General features: G+C 39.5%; 1 long non-coding RNA gene across 1 annotated transcript in view; it reads right to left on the bottom strand.

The window, feature by feature from the left end:
• Window positions 1-18417, bottom strand: part of LOC121668436 — a 203741-nt gene that overhangs the window by 114574 nt on the left and 70750 nt on the right. The window contains exons 4-5 of the long non-coding RNA XR_006017377.1: window positions 15999-16134; window positions 9443-9503 (exon numbers count right to left, since the gene is read on the bottom strand). This is a non-coding gene — a long non-coding RNA (uncharacterized LOC121668436). The remainder of the gene's footprint in view (window positions 1-9442; window positions 9504-15998; window positions 16135-18417) is intronic.

The raw sequence follows: 18417 nt of genomic DNA, 5'->3' as shown, positions 1-18417 counted from the left end.
AGGAACCTCAGCACAAAGAAATGAAATTTCTTTCTGGGAATTGGTTTTAATCGTGCAGGTTACAAAGAGGCAGTGCTGTTTTCAAAAGACTGTTCCTCATTTTTCCAATCAGTTCATAGCAATTTTATCCCATAATATATGATTCATGTCAGAACAATTGCAAATTTTTTGAAATCTATGACGCAGCACCTTTATTAAATATTTAGGCATGAAAATAAAAAAGGATGACAGAAATATAAAGACACCAACTGTTTAAGAAATCTACAGTGGAATAATAACCATAAAGAGTATCTCCATAATAGATGTTCAAAAATAAAAGCTTTTGATTGCTCTTGCTTCTGAAAATTGTGTTTATCTAGGTAAACATCATTCTCTTTGAAGACCAGACTATCCTTTAACAAGCATTATTTTCCTGTCAGTCAACAATTTCCACAGCCATGCAGTTGCAGTGTGGCCAAAGTTCTCTGGATACTTCATTACCAATGGCTTGCACTCCTCCCAGTGCCACTCTGTTTTTAAAAACCACGCACTCTTGGAATTACTAGTTTTCATAACTGAAATTATTAATGAGAAAAACTTGGAGGGAAAGGAATGTGTCCCTAGATCTCTTCACAAAGGGCAGCATCTCAGGATATAACAAAGAGAGAAAGCAAAAGCTGAAGATGAATATTCTTGTTTCAGTTGACACATTCATTTTCCAGGCATCAGTCTAAGAACATTCATGCAAAAAGCAGTGGGAAATAGCCTGGAAAAATTAAGCGACCTCATCGTAATAGACGGTGCCTTGTGAGAATGAACTTTAGCAAAATCTTTTCTATGCCTTAGAATCATGGAGTGAGGACTTCCAATTTGCCTATCTATGGAAAGTCCCCACACAACAAACTTCTTGAAAACAAAAGCTATTACATGTCTTCTGGTTCAGAGCTTACCACACAGGACTGTTCTTTCAAGGGCAGTTTTCTTAATCCTTTCTCAAAGGTAGGTTTACATCTTTCCAGTGAAGGGCTTATCATTTTTCCTTTATTAGATTCATGGTCATCTGCATTCATTGCATTGACCGATGTCTGACTTCCTAGTATTACAAGCTTTATTTTGTCCAGAACTAGATTCCTGCTTTCCACTGGAAGTTATGAATCCTTTAGTAAAAGCAAGACTTACATAAAAATAAAGATGTAAATTTCAAGTGGGTATGTAAAACTGAAAGGCAGAAAACTATGAAGACGGACATAAGGCAACACATCACTAGGAACACCAGTTTCTTTTTGATGTGTCATATTATATCCCCTAATGTCATGGCTGAATGACCCCCCCCTGCACTTTGAAAAGTGGTTTCAGTGGGCCAGGCCTTTAATTACTATGAATGGAAGTCACAGTCATCTAACTGCACTAAATGGATCCCCTTTTTATTCCATTTTCAGACTTTCCAAATACAGTTAAAAATTGCAGTATCTCCAAAAATCAGTGGTTTTTGTCAAGCTGCACATTATTTTCTCTGATTCTCATCACATATCTCCTTCCATCATCAATTTATTTTTCACCAATGAGATCACTAATAATCCAAATGGAAATTTGGTGCAACCACTTATAAACTGCTTTCCATTACAGAAAAATAACAGAAAGTTGAATAAAGTCTTTCATGCATCTGTGTAAACTATGAAAATATAAATAAAAGAAGCCAAAGATTGAACATAATAAACAGAAAAAAATCATGAAAGTAACTTCCAATACACTTGAGACACATGATTAACCACAAAGTCAGGAGATACTAACCCAGAAAAGACTTGCAGGAACTCATGCCTTCTGATCAACGAATCAATATGGTTTCACAGAAGAGTCTTATTGTTTAAAATACCCCTGTGTTCACACATCTCACAACTTTGACATAATATCTTACTCATACACTCTGCTTACTTATACATTCTACCCACTTATACATTTCACTCGCTTATCTTATACTACTTATACATATACCTATCACTCTACTTATACATTTTCTTACTTACACTTTTTACAACTTCTACATAATACAGTACTTATGCATTTTACCTACTTACACATTTTACCTACTTATACATTCTACCTACTTTTACATACTACTCTACTTATGCATTTTACAACTTTTACATAATATAATACATACACATCTTGCAACTGCTGTGCATGAGATCTCCCATTGCTTGATTGGTTTCTCGATTTTGTCCATGAGCTCCACACACACTTTTCTGAGAATATGATTGGTTTTAATCCAGTGCAGCACAGTCCTTTTTTATCTATTCCTTGCTGTCTTGGTATTTAATTTTTCAGCTTCTTTCCCAATTTAGCCCAGTTTACCTTTCAGTCCTAGATGAATTCCTGAGGGCTCTAACAGGTGGGGCTCCTGATCCAGGCAAGCAGCATAGAGATGATAACGGCAACAAAACCCATCCAGCGATCAGCAGCCAAGTTAGTCCAGGAAATCCAAACAACAAGACAGCAAAGAACATGGAACAAATATAAACCTATCCCACCTCTCCCCTCAAACCTTCAGACTGGAGCTTAAAAACCCTCTTGGGGCTGATGTGCTGCAGCTGAAGGTGGAAAGGCCAGGTGAAGCCAGTGAGGGTAATTCCAGCCTGGTCCCACTCTGAGGGCTCTGGTAAAAATAACTAAAAATGGTTTGGCTGGGGCACGCTATCAAGGTTTAAATACTTTACAACAAAGACTACAGCTTTGGGCAGAATTTCTCCTTCTTTCCAGATGCTGATGTATGTATCAAAGAACAGTGACCATTTTTATGTTGAATCTACTTGACATAGCATGACAGATAAAATTAACCTACAATGCTAAGCAAATAAATTCAGAGCATGCTGATCTGAACACAGACTTTCTGTTCTACTGGAAAACACCAGATTTGTTTTCACTATGATGGGAACAAAAGGAAAAGCTGAATTTTATTTGTAAGGAAAATAATTGGATAAACTAATACGTTCCACTTCAAAAATTAGTATTTTTGTTCTGATTTTGATTTAATATTATATTCTAACTATAGGTTGTAAAAATAAGAAGTATTTTGAAATGAGAAACAACAGTATTTCATTATGGATAAGACTGAAAATGACATTTTTATCATTTCTCCTTAGTTAGATTTTATTGAAAGTGAAGTTTCACACAAAATTTTGTTATTTATAAATAAAAATGCTTTTTCCAATGAGAAACTTTTATTTTGGAAGCCTCTCAGTTTTTACTTCTACAACTGAGAAAATAATGTGCCCATGTTATCAGTCCATAGTACAACTTTTAAATGGTCGAGAATTTCACCAGAGCCAAATCAAACCAAAATCCACTTAGGTGAAAACCAACTTGTTGGAGCTGACAGACTGTTAAAAGTGTAGATACTAGAGACAAGCCAGAAATTCAGTGCAAATTGTGTGTCCTGTACACTGTATACACTGGACACCAGTAAGCAGATAACATTAGAGAATGAAGAGCATTAAATGTCAAGGGCAGCAGACACAGAAAGAGGAAGGCAACGAATGCACTTAAGAAGTCATCAAGAAGTGGAAGCAATGAAGAAACACTCACACAAATACACTACAATGTGAACAAAAATGATGCTCTTAGAGGCTACTGCAGCAATACATTATGGGAAGGAAAAAGTCAGAGTATGCACCAAGACTTTAAGTGTAATCACTACAAACCAGGCAAAATAGGAAAAAAACAGTCAAGGTATTTTATATCTTGCATAAAAATCTTTATTCAGAAATCAATCTGGGGAACTAAAATTCTGCAGAGTCCCTAATTATGCTCAGTTCTGTATCAACCAGAAAAAAAATGGGGAAAAAATCACTTCCAGCAAGAGATTAAAACAAGCAATGGCTCAAAACATTAAAACCATGCACTTAGCCTTTATTCATACATGCAAAATTAGTCTAAACACTACGAAGAAGTCCAAACAAGATGAGCCATGAAGCTCATTAATCTCAAAATCAGATTATTATGTGCTGAATTATGTGCACTTAGCCACCCAATATTAAAAATTACAATCCAGTAAAATGAAGGAAATGGTTGTACTTCAGACTGTCATAAAACACTGCTTGGAGAAGTCAGAGCTGAAAAACAGTATGTTGCCTAGTATCCTGATAAAGGAGATCACAGGTGAGGAAGCCAAAGAGAATGGACTGGGGGTTCTGCAGGAGCAGAGGTGGCAAAGGGGGTCACTCCAAAGGATTTGCTACAAGCAAATTTTCTTTAGCAGCTGTGGGACAAATCCTGACAACCACACTGCCTTAGAGGATCAACAGAAAACATGCTTCATGCCTACTGGGTAGTAGAATGCCTCCTTTCCTTTAGGAGGCAAAAAATGCTAAGGTGAAAGACAAGTTTTCCCAAGCCAAGTTCCAGCACAAGAAAATACAACTGAAGGCACTCAGCCCCAGAGACCTGGGGTGCTCAGGCAAAGAAACACTCTTACCTCAGGTTTTAATTTTTATTTGATTTATATCAGAAAGAATATTTAATAGCTCCCCTACTCACCTATGTGCTCTGTAATGCTCACACATACAGAGTATGAAGATGAGACAGACTAATGCCTCTCTCCACTGAAATTACTGTAATAGCAAAGCCATTTTGCAAATGACAGTGTAAGTATCAGCTCAGATAATTCTGGAAAATTATTGCCTCAAATGAAATGCTGCCTCAGAGCTGAGGGTATACATTTTATTCTTTGGTCTTTTTACTCTTACTTTATATATATTGTTTACTACTCTGGAGTAGAATTTCTTTTTTTTTCACCCCCACCCTTCAGCATGAGGCCAGTGCAGTCATTTAGCAGGCTTTAAAGCCAAAAAGGATCTCAGAATCAGCTGACATGGATGCTGAGTGCTACTAAACAGAGAAAGGTGAACAGCTTGTAGGATGAGGTGGAGATCAGAGGCATGCACTCAGTCTCCCTTAACCTGGAAAATGAGATGGGAAAGCCACACACAACTCCAGGCAGCAATTCATTCATCTTAAGTGCCCTAAAATTGCTCTGCAGAGGTGCCACTCTCTCTCCACACTAATAGATGGAAGCCAAATCATTAGCATGCACTAAAGCAGCTGATTTTTGAAGCCTTAGAATACATTAAAGAGATCCTACGCTAAAGACTATTTGACCCTGCAGGACAATGACAAGGAAGAAAAACTTCACAGGACATCACCAGAAGAACAGTAAGGGTGGAGTAACAAGGTGACTGAAACAGTATACAAGTTTGCTGGTTGTTTGCTTTTCGATTTGTTGATATATTTCTATTTCTGAGAGGTAGAGTACTGCCTCATTCTATTTATGCTACTAGTAACTTGGTATTTATTACTAATAATAAACATTTTTCTTAAAGTGAGTTTGTGTATTCCTCTCATTGTATCAGATTGTACAATTATCAAACAGGAAGGGCAAATCCTTTCCTTGGCCAGATCCTTGGAGGTTCTTAGTCCACAGGACACTAAACACAGGCTTTATTCATTATGTGGAAAACATCCATAATACATTAAGCACACTCCAAGAATCCTCTAAGAGGGTTGAATATAAAACAAAATCAAGTAGGGGAAGAATATGGAGCCTATATACCTCAAAGATGCTCTGAACTGCAGCACATTATGATCTGTGTCATACAGTGCAAATAGAGAAAATTCATTCTTTCTCAAGATACTATTTACTATACCCAGTTCTTCAATGACATTTATTTTAATTTATTATCTGTTTTCTGAGCCACTTGATATTTTCTGTGCTTCAAGGCTATGGTATCTGCTTATGATACTTTATGTGTGAGTTATCATAGAGTTTTAATTGTTACACTAATTGTAGTAATTCATTTCTGGTGTTGTCTTTCTACTGAATTCAGACTCCACGTCAATCTCATAAATGGATAAAATGAACTCTGTTACTGAATTTACCTGGTTGCAGGACACCAAAGAATCCTTTCCAGAAACTCAAGTTCCCAATCTACAAAAACTCTCATAATAATGGACCATTCGGTGGACAAGAAATTTGTTGAATGATAACTCTCAAAGAGTTGTGTCAATGGCTTGATGTCCAAGTGGAGACCAGTGACAAGTGGTGTTCTTCAGGGGACAGCACTGGGATCAGCACTAACATCTTTGTCAGTAACATGGACAGCGGGGTTGAATGTGACCTCATCAAGTCTGCCAACAATCCTAAGCTGTGTGGCGTGATTAAGATGCTGCAGGGAAAAGATGCCATCCAGAGGGACCTTGACAGGCTTTAAAGATGGGCCCATGTGAACCTCACAAAGCTCAGCAAGGCCAAGTGCAAGAGCCTGCACCTGGGTCAGGACAGCCTCAAGCACAAACACAGGCTGGGCAGAGAACAGAGTGAGAACAGACCTGGGGAGAAGGACTTGAGGGTGTCAGTGGGTGAGAAGCTGGATGTGAGCTGGCCATGGGCAGTTGCAGCCCAGAAGGCCAACAGTGTCCTGGGATACATCCAAAGCACCATGGGCAGCAGGGCCAGGGAGGGGACTCTGCCCCTCTGCTCCACTCTGGTGAGACCCACCCAGAGTGCTGCATCTGGCCCTGGGGTCCCCAACATCTGAAGGACATGGACCTGCTGGAGTGAGTCCAGAGGAGGGCCAAGAAGAAGATCAGAAGACAGGCTGAGGGAGCTGGGGTTGTTCAGCCTAGAGGAGAGAAGGCTTCAGTGAGACCTTCCAGCAGCCTCACAGTACCTAAAGGGGCTACGAGAGAGCCAGAGAGGGACTTTTCACAGGAACAGGTAGGGATAGGACAAGGGGCAATGGTTTCAAACTGAAAGAGAGCAGGTCAAAATTAGACATCAGGAAAAAATCCTTCACTGTCAGGGTGCTGAGACACTGGCACAAGTTGCCCAGAGAAGCTGTGGATGCCCCATCCCTGGAAGTGTTCAAGACCAGGTTGGATGGAGCTCTGAGAAACCTGGTCTAGTGGAAGGTGCCCACAGCATGGGGTTGGAACAAATCTATGATTCTACGATTTGAAGACTTGAGGATTCCGTTCAGGGCTTGTCAATTATTAGTTCAAAGTTGGAGCTAGGAAAGAAATTTTGCTGGTTTTGGAATCCATAAATCTGTTGGTTATTTCTGACTGAACTGTTTGATAGGAAACATACAACATTATAGTCAAAAAGAATTATAAGGACAAAATTAAAAGCAAATGAAGAAAAGACAGAAGATAGTCACAAGCTATTTTGGTGCCAAAACTGGAAAGCAGGTATTACTGCATCTTACCATTTAGACAGTAATTTTCTTTTTTTTCTTATCTCCTTCCCTTTATTACAGTTTTCCTTACATGCAATTACACTATTGCTTTAGTTAGGATGAAAAGTAAATCTTCTCTCTCCGCTTGGGTTCAGAGAGGTCTCAGAGCAAGTGAATTAGTTTCCTAGTAGGGTTACTCAGTGGTCAGTAATAATAGGGCCTTGTACATTTAATACTTTCTTGATAACCTAAGCATAACAGAGGTCATGCTTTGCTAGATAAGGGGATGTGTGGGACTGAAAACACTAGGAGACATTAAATGCAAGATGCTCTTGACAAACTGGAGAAATGGTCTGGAAAAATGCAATTCACTAAGTGTAAATTCTAGCTCTAGATTAGTGTACACAAATACAACATGAGAATCAGCTAACTACAGCAGCAGCCATGCTGGAAAAGATCCGGAGGAGGCAAACAGAAAATGACTCAGCACTGATCTACTGCTGTGGAAATTAATGCCCCTTATGCTAGGAGCTTATACTCCTTATACAAACAGGAGTTTAATCTCTAAGTGGTACAAAATAATCCTCTTTCCTACTTTCATCACCAGCCCTGGAGTCTCAGCAGATCTGATGTGTCAGGTGTTGAGTATCCTTTCAAGAAGAATGTAGACAATCAAAAGAGAACACAAAGGAGAATGCTGAATAAGGTGAAAGAGATTTGATCTCTGAAAAAAAAAATTGAAATTTGGAATTGTTTTATCTTGGAAAGAATGCTTGCAAGGCACAAAAGAAAGTATGTTCTTTGTGAATCAGAAGAAATATGAAAAATTTAGATTGTAGCGAAGGGCTTTGAGAAGTTTTTTATATTGGTTAAACCAGTAGAATAAATTTTTCTGGAAGTTGTGAACACTTGATCGGCATGGTCTTAAGCACTGTTTGATTGAAACCATCAGAAATGTCACAGGTAAAGGGATCTTGGCTGGAAGCAAGACTCCCCCATCCAGATGGCAGACACGGTTCAACTGAATAGCCTGCAGTCTGCCTGTTGCACTTCGTATTTTTGCTCTGCAGATGACAAAAAGACATACTAGGATTTAATACTTTGCAAATTCTACAAGAAGATAAACATAGGCTTGGCTGGTCCAAAACTTCCACAAGGCATTGCACCTACTGTGTATGCACAGGCAATGTTAGACGGGAGAGAGACTTCCTATACAGGATGCGTGATCATCAGACAGCCCTGGCAGCACTACTGCTCCCACACATCACCGCATTATCACACTGCACATGGTGGTGCTGAGGAGGGGGAGCAATGTCCTGCTGACCTCTGCTCTTCATTCGATGACCCCCCAGTGTCTCCCCATCTGACTTTCATGTTGCTTTTGAGGGATGGTCAATTAGATCACTGCTCCTTTCCTCCTTCTAATTGTTTCACCTGAACCCCCTCTTTACTTCATTTTTCTTTTATTTTTCTATCCCTTGCATCTCCTCAATTTCTTCTACTTGTAGCAATTTTTCAGAGCCATGTCTCCTTTTTCTTCAACATGGTTTGCATCCATCTAGAATGTGAAAATGTACTATTAGCTTCTCTTCAGCTCTTGCAGCTGGGGCTTCTTTAAGGCCTTGTCAGAGATCATACCTTTAAGTGTCAAACATGGAAGGGGTTCACAATCGACATGGAGATGCCAACAACTCAGAGTATCTCACTTACCAAAACAATTCTGCACCACGTCAGCCAGCCTGCTTAGTTTTCTGTTGTCAGATTGTTGTAGGTTATGAGCAACCATCTCCAACAGAAGTGATGGGGATAACCCAAAAGCATATCAAACCTGTTATAACTAAATACTGTTGGAAGAGGTGAGACTGGGTTCTTTGACTCCTAGTGGCTTATGAAAAAGCAATCCTTAAATATTATTGTATTTGAAAGACACCAGTTAATTCTGTATAATGTACACTATCAGCAATTGATACACTTGCTTTGTTTAGGGAAATTTGAAGAATAAAACAGATTGTTGTTTCCATCAAAACACTTCAAGCTGGATTTAATAGTGCTGAAATGCTAATTGTGAATTGTATTTCACATCATACACTGCAGACTAATTTAAAAAGAGGAAGACATATTATGGCAAATACCACAATGCATTCACTATGAGTCATCTAAGCATATGATGAACTGGAACAATACCAGCAGCACAACATAAAGCAGCTGAATTTAAGCTAGAGGGAGTACAATACCTTTTGATCAGGCCTAGTATATGCTGAGAATATATACAGCTGCACATACACCATTAGGTTTCTGGCAAAGAAAACAATGTGAACATTTTTTGTCTCTCCCTCTTCTTTCCCCAGTGCAACCCTTCCAAATATATTTGCATTAAGTCACTAAGAAGCAAAATAAGTAGTCTTGCTTGTATGAAGAACAGGCAGCTTCAGCATCAGTTCCCCATGCTCCACTGTGATGCTGACCATGCTCATATTACACAGATGCTTGCTTTTAGCATCCTAATGAGAACTTTCAAGAATTCAATTACTATTAAATTAGCTTTACTGAATGTTATCAGAATGCTTCTGAGGGTTTTTTATTATCCTATCAGCACAGGAAGGAAGGAATAGCACACTGTCAATCCAATTTTTTTTTTTTTGTGTACTTTTTACAAGGAGGGGAAGGGTCAAGCATATGATTTGCCTTTCTCAGGGGAAAAATATGAGGGGACCTGACATCTTTGGGAATTCAGTACTAGTTCCTTGGAACTTGAAGAAAGCCATTTTTGTCAAAGCCTCTCAGTCACCACCACCTTTTAGTAGTCACTGTAGCATTTCCAGAGACACAGGCTCCCTGAAACAAGTAGTCAGGATCCTCGTTATCCAAATACAGTGCTGGAATTCAAAAGACATTAGTTTATTCTTTGCCTCACATAACTGCAGGTCTTCTCTGAGGTGAAAGAAGCTCTGAAAAAGCCCAGATGGCTTCCTCCAGCTGGGTTCTGAAGCCCTCTCAAAAGCCCTATGACTATATGATTCTGAGATACCTGGGCGTGGAGTGGTGGTTGCTCCCAGGGATACCTCTGCTTTCAGAAGAAAGGTCAGAACACTGGTCCCTAGCCCTTCCATCCAATAATAATTTATGTTTTCCCCAGTACCTTAAAGCATTGTCCAAAGCAATATTACAAAGGGTAGTGTTCTTCAGTTATAGTTCCATGGTAACATTGTGTGAACATTAGATATTTGTAAATAGGCATTACATGAACACATTACATTTCTCTCAGCTTTCCTCCTTCACTTCCCTGGATACTCGTATTTTTCTCTAAAATATGCACTAGAAAGCTCTTTGGTACTTTACTCCTTTGATTTCCATTCTGGTAGTTGTGTTTCCACAACTTTTTTTCTGAGGATCAAGCATTAACAGGCCTCCATTGGTTCAAAATTGTATTCTGTTTCTGAGATGTGTAACAACCCCGTTAAGAACTGAGCCAGAAACTAGAGTAGGGATTTGATATATAAATCCTCAGACATCCCACTGTGCCCATCATTCATCAATAGCTCAGTCAACTGCCCTACTATTAGAAACAGAGGATGCCAGCAGGGATCAAAGCACAAGGGACTCTGAGTGCATATTAACTGAATTAAATTGTCAATGTATTAAACCTCCATGAATTCACAGGTTAATTTTAGCTTGTTTAGAAACTAAACTTCTACCGGGTGATATAAAAATACCCACATACAAATACATACCTACAAAAAGTGGGAATCAATACTCTCAATACATTGCAAATTTAAAAGAATCAAACACAATTAAAACCTGCTTAGCTTAGCAGTAATGCAGAAGAATATAATTATTTCTCTCAGTGCTTAGATTACCTTCTCTGTTAAAACCTTTTCTTCTGGAAAACTTTAGCTGTTCAGAGAGCATAAAGAACAGTAAATAAATATGTGGCAATAGTAATTTAGTTATTCATAGTACTGGAAAAATGGTTGTACTTATTGCTTCAGCATATACAGTGCCATAAGATTGCCTTTTCTAATTTATTGAACTAAGCCAGGAACAATTACCATCCAAAAATGCCAAATCCCCAGGTACACATACACCCAGCTAACTCATGTTGTGACTGCAATCTGGAACATCCCTGGGCCATGCAGCCACAGGGGACCTCAGTGACACTGTAAGGTGGCAAAACATAGCACTGTGCTCGTGAACCAGCAGCATGGCACGTTCCATGCAGGAGGCAGCATCCAGAGGGTGCAACATTCTTCCAGCATCAGCCACTTTTGAGCCAGGCAGGCACCATCCCTGGGGAGAGCCGATGTGCTCCCATCTCCCATCCTTCAGAGCCAAGGCAGGATGTATCCTGATCACTTGCACTCCAGGGCAGATATTTCCATGAGCCACCAGCTGTCACAGCACCAGGAGCTTCTGCCAATGAAGGGCAACACACAGCAAAGGGGTGTTAGGCCCAGGCAGCTCCCAGAGGAGGGCAGGGTTTCCATTCAGTGCTGTACAGACATGAGGAGGCACCACACAGGTAGGAGGGAGTGAACAGGCATCCAGTCTGGCTGGCCTTGTCCTTACACCTCCCTGAGAGGAGAGCATCTCCTTCTGCTGCACCCACGGCCTTGCTGCCCACCTGCCTCCTCAACATTCACAGAGCTTCAAGAGCTAAGTGATTCAGATTGTATTTTTTTATTTCAAATGAACCAAGGGGCGTTGTCTAGCATGGAGCATACAAGCCATGCATCAGCAGCCTTTGTAATGCCAGAAGAGTAAGCACTGCAGAGAAGTCTCCCCACTGCCAGTATATTGGAGAATTAGATAACACACCATGTTTTTAAAGCTGTGCAAAACCAGGAGAGTTTCCCAGCTACTTTCCTTCATACTTCTTGTACATTCATTTTTATATGAGATTTTAGACTAAACTTTGAAGGCTTTTTCAAAGTCAGACCTATGGCTTTTTCCTGTGTTTATTTTTACCCAGCTGAGCTTCCACTTAATTGATCAAGAAGAGCTTTGGGGAGACCTTGGTATGCCTGAGAACAGGGACTTCCAGCATTCCCTCCTCTTCTGCTACTCCAGGATAACTGGCAGCAGCACCACAAGCTACTTTACCTCGTCACCTCACAGCAATAATCAATACAAACTAAAAAAGGCAAACAGTGCAGCTATTATTTGAGAAAGAAACTGCAAAGACACCCATGGTCTATGGTCTGTGGAGATGACTCATTCCACAGCACAATCTAATTCCAAAACAATTACAGCAAAATCAAAATCCTCACACAAAGGAGAGACAAAACACAAAGTCTGGACCTCTGCTGAGCACATGACTCTATAAAGCTGACATGACTGCAGAGATTGCACTGCCTTTTAACCATAAAACACAATTGTCCATTTTCTTTAAACTCTTCCATGGAGAATTAAATGGTAAAGAAAACAGAATTTTCTGTTACAGAGAACCATACAAACGATACAGGGCAGTATGGTTCAAATGTGAGTGCTTGCACACCAAATTTGCTACTGCAGTTTAATTCAAAAAGAGAATTAGCATTCTTTTCCTCCACTGTATCTAAAATAAGTTACCCGCTGACCAAAACCAATAGATTATCATATTAATTGGTAACTTCTATGTTCATTATATTGTAAGAGAAAACCACAATTTCTCTAAATACGTTCATTACTCAGATAATTATCCAAAACAATTATGCAATACAATTACCCAAACAATTACTTAGGAGGGAAATTATCTCCAGATGCACCACAAGCTATTCTACGAAGTGCTCACTATTTATCATTTTAGTTGTATTGGCTATGATTGATCAAATGAGTCATACATTGTTCTGTCAATTCTCCATTGGGAGCAAATATTTCTAGAGCAAATATCCACTAATTCTAACTTCAGGTGGTTTAACTATCACACATGTGAGCTCACACTTCACATTCATACTCTGTGGCAGAGAAAGTCTTAACTAACCAAAATCTAATCCTGATAAAATGCCACTTGACTATGTATTGCACTGTCTGTACTTGCCCTTTTCTACCTGTGAAAAGCAAACTAGGCCAATTTCTGTGAAACAACCAGACAGATTCCTTCTCTTGATCTGAAACTAGTCACTAATTTGGTAGCAAGACTATTTTAAAAAAAGCTTTCCATGTCAATGCAGAAAGTTAAGTGGTAACTATTGTGATCTCATACAGTATTGCAAATTCTCAATCGTGCAAAAAAACCCTTCAGCTTTTATTTTAGATCTGACTTTACGAGCATCTTGTTTTGAACTTAATATAGATTATTTTTTAATTATTACCTTTTCTTGAGGTTTGGAATGAACATAGGAATTCAAAGCACAACCACAACCAAAGCAGGCAAACTTCGCCTGTGTTTGTGGGCAATAAGAATGGAAATGACAAACCAGACTTCAGCATCCATTAACTCTGAGTAAAAAATTTAACAGACTAGCTGCTTTATAATTAAAGTTTTAGGACACACTATGAAAACCCTAAGAAAGCATAGGGCTGAATCAACAAATTCTTGAGCAAGTTCACCACCAACTTATTAGTAATTCTGCATCATTGCATTTCTAACATTTTTTTTGAAGTTTCAAGGGTCATAATGCCAAGGCTCACTGAGGTCCAGTATGGTCTTTGAAACACCTTAAGCAGCAAGGTTTAAAAAGCCCACAAAGTACACCTCATTTTACTGTTTTAAAACATAGCATATTAAGATGTTCCAGTTTGATCATTACAAAGACTTGCCACAGCTTACCCTGACAGCACATTCTTCAAAATATTCTTAGGCCTTATTTTCAGATGTTTTTCTCCTAGTTGGACAGATTTGACAGTACAGATAGGCAACTAAGCCCTAGGGCTAGGCATGAGTTTCACTTCTTAACAATATTTTATCTACAAAGAGCAGTATACGAAAAGACAAGTTGCTCTGTGCTCTGCAGCTTCTATTGACTTTAAAACGCAAACTCATACTTCCTCCTCTGCTCTCATAGAAGAATTTAATTGGTGCCAAAGTGAAAGATCCCAGCATGACCTGTCTCCACTCTAAGCCACTCCAGCTGTGATTGTGAGCAAATTTGTACATTCAGACACTGCTGCATGAGAGACCTTCCTAATAAGCTGAGATTCTGCACTGATGGAGGAAAAAAAGAAGTGCTTGGTTGGAAACAGGGAGAGCTGAGACTTGGCTTACCCCACCCTTAGAATTAAACAAGCTTTAAAGGCCTCAATAAGGACCAAACGAAAATAGAATAAGGACCTGACTATTTACTCCACACAGAAGAGTTAGTACGGGTAATAGTGCTAACAACTTGTGTAGGTAAGTGTTAACCTATAGTTTATTAATCTATATTGTATAGGCATTAGGATTGCAGTTTCTCACACATTTTTTCCACTTTTCTGACCAGAATCTCACTAGGGATGAGCCTCCTTTGCACTCACTAGGTTTTTGACTGCACTGTGAGAAAGTCTGAGTTAGCTTTAAACTACCTGCTGCTGCTTATAATGAAAAGTGAGCCAGTCAGCCTCAGCATAACATGTTCACTACCTACCAGTGCAAGGTGGGCATGCTTTATCACAGAATCATAGAAGGGTTTGGGTTGAAAGGCACATTAAACATCACCTAGTTCCAATCTCCCTGCCATGGACAGGGACACCTTCCACTAGACCAGGTTTCTCAGGATCCCATCCAACCTGGCCTTGAACACTGCCAGGGATGGGGCACTTCTATGGGCAACTCATTCCTGTGCCTCAGCACAGTCACAGTAAAGAATTTGTTCCTAATAGCTAATCTAAATCCTTTTTCAGTTTAAAACCACTGCTCCTTGTCCCTGGAGCCTTCTGTTCTCTAGACTGATCAACCCCAACCCTCTCAGTCATTATTAACTACAGTGCTGCTGGATGGGCATCCGTTGCTTACACACACTGGCCTCTTTGCTCGGAGTGTTGTGAAGGGGATGGTCTGATGCAAATATACCACACACACCCATCACTCATATGGCAATATCCTCAACCAACACATGTGTGGCAACCTGTTCCTCTTTATGATTTTGACTTTATAAAGCTTAACCCTTGCACATTAAAAGAAGAATTTAACCACAAAAAAATTTAAGCAGTAGTTTGTCTGAGTGTGTTGAACTAGGTATTAGGAAAAGAGGTTGACTATTTCTCAGTACTGTCAGTGGAGAACCACAGCATGCAGGTAAAGAGCAACAGAGTGAAGAAATTATTGGAAAGATAATTCCAGTTGTTTAAAATAGTGCTTCAGATGAAGCTAAATGTGAACACAGGCTAAATGGTCTCAGTGTCCTTATAGTCTTCTAAGGAAAAACTGAAGCCTACTGAAAACAGCCTTGTTCTAGAAGAATTTTCCCAACCTTGAGTATTTTTCTATTTATCTTTAATATATCACAGACATATGAAAAATATACCACACACCAATCTGGACTGAATGATGATTTCATCCAATTAAATGTATTATTTTAAACTTAGGAAAATAATGACCAAGAGAAATACACAAGCAATAGAAACACCTCTAAAATTCTATGTCTTCATAATTAATAAAACATAAAACCACACAGTTTGCTGTAACTTCACCTTGAAACAGTTGAGCATTATCTCCACATGCTCAGAGGCATGCTTTCTACAACCAGTGGAACTAGAAAGGAGAGAAAGCCAGAGGTGAAAGGCAGAGCTGGCACACGGGTATTATTCTTTTCTTGCTTTTTTGAGCAACTGAACGGGTCCATAGCCTGAGTTTGTCACATTCACTCCTTTCCATCTCACTCATAAGCAGAATACCTCAAAAAGCTCCTCTTCCACTTTTGAGACTGCAAGGATGGATAAATCAAAATTTTCATTCTTCAGTAGATGTCCTTCCCCCCGGTAGCTTGTCTGAAAGAAGTTTCAGCTTGGCACGCTGGGAAGTAGTTCATTGCTAAGAAAGAAAAAGGTCTTATTGAGCTGCTATGCCATAAGAGAAGGTAAGGAAAAAAATCACCTGCAGGATGAGTTCAGGACAATGTCACTCAAATACAAATAATGGACAGAAGATTTAATGGCCTTTGGGGTACCATTACGGCTGAAACTTGTGATCCAATGAAGCATTTATTTGCCACTGACTGTAATGGGACTATGATTTAATTGTTTTTGCGTTCTCCCGAAGTGTGGAAGACTCAATTTTTGAAACTTCAGGCACAATTCTGGAAAGAATGAGTGAAAGAAACTAGTCAAAAATCAGAAAATGTAAACAGTAATTACAAAATGAGTATTTTCTTTAACGGGATTTTTGAACAGAGAAATAGCCATGTAGATAAAAGTCAATCAGACTATTTTTTGTTAAGTCTAAAATGTTTTGCAGAGAAGCATGCATTTCACTGACATTTTAAAGAGGGTCCATGCCAATTTCAAAAGGAAAACAAGGAAGAGAAAAAGGAATCAAAATGCTTCCTTTCTCAATTTGAAAACTGACATTTTGATTCAAACATTTTCACCTAACAGAATTATAAGGCTGTGACTTTGTGCCAATTTGGAACAAAAATAGATATATAACCTTCAAAAAATCATCATAAAATCAATCTCTTTCCTTTGACCTGCTCTCTAATTCACTGGAATTATATCATATAGCTTAGAAGATGCCAAGAAATGTCCAAAACCAAAGACATTATGGAAGTAGGCAAAAAATAAGGTAATTTTTTTTAATGTGACCTCACTGATTTTGAAAAAACCTTGGCTTGATGGCCTCTTTAAATTGCTTTTTTCCTCTATATGTGAAGCTGTAAATCCCTTCTTGCTACTAGATGTTTTTGAATCTCTAGTGATCTCAGATCCAACTGCCTCACTTTTTATTAGCGAAAAGAAAAAAGAGTTGTTATTTGCCATACCACCAAAATTTGAGAATATAACTGCTGTTGGATGGGCTTTAACTGGAAGCTCACTTCTGCTTTCAAAAATATGCATTAATGGCAGGATGGGCACAGAGGAGGCAAATCCCTCTTCCTGGCAGCCTAAATGTGTGATGTTGGCAGGTAGGAAATCAATGCTTCTTTGGAAACCAATAATACAAAAGATGGGCCAGAGTTTTTCTCAGTGGCTCTACACTACAAAACCTCCTCTTAGGAACCCCCAGAGTCCATTTCCAGAGCCAGGTCTTTACTCTGCACTGCTGTTCTACCCCTGCCTGGATGGGTAGAAATCCAGTGGAGGCAACATCTGGCACAACTTGAAAAGGTGAGGTGGAAAAAAGCTAATTAGGAGCCTGTCACTAGAGGGCAATGCAGCTCTACAGCTGTCCCATTCCTGTCATCCCGTGTGTCCAGCCTGTGTTCTCCAGGAGCACTGGGCAGCCCCTCGCCCGCCAGCAGCCTGGGCCAGGGCGCAGCAGCACTGACTGCGGACATGGTGCCTGGGCCTTCGCACATCCTGGGGCTCTGCTCTGTGAGGAAATGAGAACAACCTCACTCTAAGTCTAGAGGAAGACACTGCTTAAACAGAATCCATTTGATTAGGTGGAGGGATGTGGGATTTTGCAAAACGTGTAATGCTTGGTGTGTAATTGGCAGGCCATTAACTGGGTCAGGGGACATCTGCAGGTAACGGGACCTCCTGGCAAGGTGATATGGTAGGAGACAACAATAGAAGAGAGGCAAGAGCTTGAGGGAAAATTGAGTCTTCATATGAGCAAGCAAGAATCCCATTTAAGATCCAAAATCACACCAGTTGTTAGGCATCCGAAACAGCATCTATTCACAAGCAGTTCTGTGCAGAGAAAGAGAGAGAGCAAACAACCAAGTTTTCAATGGGCAGAGTCCAAAGGATATGTCAGATTTTGAACTCAGTATTGAGGTGCAATAGGCTTGGTGCCACTGTTACATTACAGGAGTTTGGTCTGAGATTCTCACTACTTAAAGAAGATGCTTATTTTCACAGAAATGTAAAAATTTCTCTTTTTAATGCAGATTAAAATTCTCTACCCAGTTATAAATCAAAAATTAACAACTTTATCTAGGTCAGGGCATTGAAGCTACATTAAAGTTTTATCCTCATTCACTAAATTTTAATTTTAATGTGGCACATCTGACAAGTCTTGTGGGACTACTTAGAATCCATTGACATCCTTCTGTCACTGGTATCATTTTGTCTCTGCAACGGTGTCACAGTCGATGGCTGTGCAGGCATTCACATGCATGTCCCACATATGTCAGCTAAAGCTCACACACCA

Source organism: Corvus kubaryi, unplaced genomic scaffold (assembly GCF_017639235.1).
Source record: "Corvus kubaryi isolate FWS band 111438036 unplaced genomic scaffold, C.kubaryi_AGA036_p1.0 133, whole genome shotgun sequence".
Classification (NCBI taxonomy): Eukaryota; Metazoa; Chordata; class Aves; order Passeriformes; family Corvidae; genus Corvus; species Corvus kubaryi.
This window is presented reverse-complemented; position numbering and strand designations above follow the sequence as displayed.